At 42.6% G+C, this 4,955-nt stretch overlaps 1 non-coding gene across 1 annotated transcript; it reads right to left on the bottom strand.

The window, feature by feature from the left end:
* Positions 1-3,511: 3,511 nt before the first annotated feature.
* On the bottom strand, positions 3,512-3,583 carry TRNAD-GUC (transfer RNA aspartic acid (anticodon GUC)). Its single transcript has one exon. It is a non-coding gene; the product is annotated as a tRNA-Asp (tRNA).
* Between the last annotated feature and the right edge of the window lie 1,372 nt (positions 3,584-4,955).

The raw sequence follows: 4,955 nt of genomic DNA, 5'->3' as shown, positions 1-4,955 counted from the left end.
TTTTTTTTCCTTCCCTCTCTGGGAAGGAGACCCTGTTGTCGAGTTTCGGAGATTTGGCAGGAAGCCAACTCCAAACTTGCACAACAATGTAACCAAGAACAGTCTCCAAAACACAACCTCAGTGCAACAGCTGGAAAAGAACCCCCACAACCCGTCATACACACTTTGGGTAAAAAGCAGAAACCAGCAGTATTAACACTCATGTCATCCATAGCTACTGGCACACACATCTGTGTTCCTAATCCATCAGGTTTAACATTCCCACACTTGCTGACACACACTGATATTCTAGAGTTTATAGGAAAACAATTTTTTAATCTTTCCTAGGCAGCACTGCAGCACAGCACTTAGCACAAAGGGCTACAAGTTCCAGGCACTGTGGATTCTACTGGAAGCAGTTACCCAGGGAGAAAGCTGACAACCTTCTATTGCTTTTCTCATCATTTTCCAGCTGTCCAGTTCCAATAATCTTACTTCCAGGGATTTACTCCTACATCACATACAAGGAATCTTTTGAAAGCTGACTATGAACTCCCTAAAGGAAAAGGAGTGAGAGCTCTTTAGATGAGGACAAAAATCACAATACAACCTTGTCAAGTAAACTTCGAGCAAATGCCTGAGGAAGCAAGGCCTGATTCATACATATGGCAAAAGTGCAAACCCAGTCCATCTTATGCACATACATATAATTCTGACCAAAGAACTTTAGAGAATTAGAAAAAGAAGGGAAATTGGAGACAGGACAGGAACATGCAGTACCCCCCAAAATCTTGCTATTATATAATGAAGAGGAGAACCATTCCTCCAGAAAGTAATTAGTCCTGACATAAAGGGAATGTTGCAGTTCACAGAAATCCCTCATACAATCATGTCTTTTATAGCGATTCCACACCACAATATATTCTATATTTTTTGCATTATCCTTGTGAATATTCAGGTTCATAATGTAACCAAGAATTCTGCTTCCCTAAGAAGTGCCTTGTAAATAAGTCTATTGTAGAAATATCTCTGTAGCCATGTTAAAGTTTTAGCCAGATTGATTTCCAAGGTGTTTCTGCATCAAAGCCAAGTGCTTTGTTGTCAACGTGGTTTCCTTATCCATTTCACCCTCAGCTGCCACAGCTCAGCATTTGTAATACAACACTCTGAAGACACAGTGTTTTGGTTTTGGCTGGGATAGAGTTAATTTCTTCCTGGTAGCTGGTGCAGTTCTGTGTTTTGGATTTAGTATGAGAATAATGTTGATAACGCACTGCTTTGATTGTTGACTCGCCATCCCAAGGGGGAGTGAGCAGTCAGCAGCATAGTATTTAGTTCCCAGGGTTAAACCATGACAGACAATTAAGATTCTGCTTGGATTTGGATCTGAGGTTTACCTGAGCTTACAAAACATGCAGATGCTTGAATCTCAGCTTTGGGTCAAGACCACCTCTAGCTGCAATCATTTCCATGGTGATGAATTTTGGTGCTGTAAACAACTGACCATATCACTGGGCTGAGGTTAATTAGTCTGGAGGAACACTTTAGATCATGCTGGTTTAGTCTTAAAATCTATTTCAAAAAGAGACTGAGGACTAAGAGAAAGAGGGAAAAAGATAGCAAAAACACCTATAGTTTTGCTCAAAGACTATACTCCAGTGTGTAGATCACAGCTTTGTTTTTCACTTATCTCTTCAGATTTCATTTTCTGCATCTATTGTATAGGGGGCAGGTTAGTTGTCCATTCAGCATTCCATAAATGTCTGTTCTTGAAATATTTTCTGCCCCATTTTGCAAACCAGCTGTTCCTAGACAGACCAGTCTTCAGCTGGTGTAAGAAACTTCTGCCATGCACTGAAATCAGTATAGTAATGGACAAAGTAAGAATAACCCCTGTATTTTTTAATATATTAGCAATCTCTAAGTGTTTTCCCAACATTAATCACCAGCAAACTCTCAGTAAGCCTGTGCCAGCAGTCAGCAAAAGAGGTGACAACAAAAAGTGAAAAATAAAAGTCATACCCATGGACTGAATGCTCCTGAACACAGCACATGAGGTGGAAGTGGAGGAGAAATGGGGATACCCAAAGGGGAGGAAGGATGAAATTAGACAATATCCAAAAAACAGGGGCCCAAATAAAAAGAGGTGATTATTTTCACTGTCTGCTGGAGATTGCTAATCGACATAGCCCTCAATAGATACCTTTTTTCTCATGTAAATTTTGCTGACTTGGTGTATGTTTAAATTCAGAAATTACACAAACTTTCATAAACGTTTGTGCACACCAGAATTTCTAATGTGTGCTTTTGGCCCTATGCCTAGTTTGATGTAGTCCTTGTTACTTTTTGAGAATTCTACTCTGACCTTCATCTATTCCTTCTCAATTTTCTGGCCTACCTAACACTTGGAAAAACTGCCATGTGTTGCTGATTGAGAGCCCTACCAGATGTCTTTGGGGGACCTCAGTACCCTTCTGCAACTGTCAACTCCTCAAAAGTTTCTAATTTAAATATCTTCCAAAATCTAATCAGTGTTTTGTGTCAGCAGTCTAGGGAAAAAAAACACCATAATTTGCATAAGCTTTCTCATCTGCAAGTATACAAGTGCCTAATAAGACACTGAAGATCTTCCTAATGTCATCTTCCGTCCTCACATTTCAGCAAGGTAAAATTGCGAGTCCGACTCCCAGAATTGAATACAGACGAAGGTGCCAGGACAGAAAGCTCTTATGTAGTGCCCATCAAGAGTAGCAAACAACCTGTACCTGAAAGACTGAGTATTAGGACTTTCATTCCCGGGCAAAAGGAAATCCTGCGCAGGAATCCTGCGCTGAAATTGCCAGATGACCTTCCAAATTTGAATGCCAATGAGGATTCCACCCAGATAAAAGGTGCCAGGGCAGAAAGCTCTTGCTGCATCAAAAGTGCCAAGAGTGGCACAACATGTGCAGATGAGAGACAGAGGATAAGGCATTTCTTTAGCCCTATGGGCTAATAGGCCAGCTATACCAGAACAACACTGCATTTTGTTTGTGGGAATGGGTTTTTCTACCTCACCAGTTTTCAAAGACAGTTACTACACTGACAGAAATGATTTCTAAGCTATGTTATAAGGGTTGTGCTAGGTGCTGGGAACTCACTGGCAGTGATCCCGAGAATGTGTATTTGCCTTTAACCACAGAGCATCTAGAGCAATTGCAGATGCTCAGTTTTGATTTTCAAATTGCTTTAATTGATTATCACGGTCAATTGAATAGCCATTTACCAGCTTGTGCTTTTTTACAGTTGGTGTGTATGGCCAGTCTTCGCGAACGAAGATTTGGGAAAGGTCGAGCCTGCGCAGTGGATTTTTTTAGGTGAGACACAGTGTGCGCTGAACTGAGCCCACCCTTTAATCCTGAGGTTCAACTGCCGGGGCCGAGCGAAGCTCGGACAGTGGCAGCGAAGTCCTCGGGACATAGGTTTGTTTAGAGTGACCTTCTCTTAGATGGATGGCCTTACAGGGCTCAAGAGCTCCATCTGCCCGGGGAACTCCTCTGACCGGGAATCGAACCCGGGCCGCGGCGGTGACAGCGCCTCATCCTAACCACTAGACCATCAGGGGAGCCCCGCTTTTTTACAGAGGCTTAACCAAATTCCCTTGAAGCTGAGAACTCATTGGTCTCCAGTTCTACTTCAAGATGCCCAAACCATTTTTACAGATGGTTCTGGGAAAACAAGTAACGCTGTAATAGTTTGGCAAAAGGATGACCAGTGGCAACAAGACATCCACAAAATTCAGGGTTCACCACAAATTGTCGAGTTGTCTGCAGTTGTTCGGGCTCTCTGTTTACAGGTGCCTTAAATATAGTTTCAGACTCCCAATACATCATGGGAATCGTGCAGCGAGTGGAATACTCATACTTGAAGGTCATTACTAATGAAATTTTGTTTTCTTTGTTTAAACAGCTGATGTATGTTGTTCATAACAGGGAATCCCCATTCTTCATTATGCATATACGCTCTCACACTTCTTTGCCAGGCCCCATAGAAGAGGGGAACTGACATGCTGACCTGTTGGCTGGACCAGTAATAGTCCCTTGGCGTTTAAAACAAGCTAAACTATCACATGACTTTTTTCACCAAAATGCCAAAGCTCTGAAAAAACAATTTGATCTCACAGCAGAAAAAGCCTGAGCAATTATAGCTTCTTGCCCAGGTTGCCAGATGATCACACCCTTGACCTCAGAAGGAACACTGCTCTAAAATTGCCAGTCCGAGTCCCAAAATTGAATACCAATGAGGAAAATTCCCAGGCAAAATATTCCCGGAGATAAGCTCTTGCTGCACCAAAAACCACAAGGGAAGGGCTTTCATTCCTGGGAAAAACGGCTGTTGTTAGCTTGCAGGAGCCCTGCACTGAAATTGCAACTCCGACTCGCAGAAATGAATATGGACAAAGATTCCTCCCAGAAAAAAGATGCCAGAACAGAAAGATTCTGCTGCTTTTGGAGTGCCCAGGGTGACCCACCATGTGCAAGAGACTATGAGGGTAAGGGCTTCCTTTCCTAGAGAAAAAGCCTTTTGTTCGCTTGCAGGAGCCCTGTGATGAAATTGCCTCTCCGACTTACAAAACTGAATATGGACGAAGATTCTTCCCAGACAAAAGGTGCCAGGACAGAAAGCTCTTGCTCCTTATGGAGTGCCCAGGTTGACCCACCAACTGCAGCAGAAACCACAAGGGCAAGACCTTTCTTTCCTTGGGAAAAGGGCTGTTATTTGATTGCAGTTACCCTGTGCTGAAATTTCCAATCCGACTGCCAGAATTGAATATGGAAGAAGATTCCTCCCAGACAAAAGGGGCCTGGACAGAAAGCTCTTGCTGCATCAAAAGTGCCAAGAGTGACACAACACCTGCAGATGAGAGATGGAGAATAAAAGCTTTCTTTCCTTAGGAAAAGGGCTGTTGTTTGTTTGCAGGAAAATTACCAGTCCAA

The sequence above is a fragment of the Pseudopipra pipra genome, chromosome W (genome assembly GCF_036250125.1).
Source record: "Pseudopipra pipra isolate bDixPip1 chromosome W, bDixPip1.hap1, whole genome shotgun sequence".
NCBI classification, from domain to species: Eukaryota; Metazoa; Chordata; class Aves; order Passeriformes; family Pipridae; genus Pseudopipra; species Pseudopipra pipra.
The sequence above is the reverse complement of the archived record's forward strand: the minus strand, read 5'-3'. Positions and strand labels throughout refer to the sequence as shown.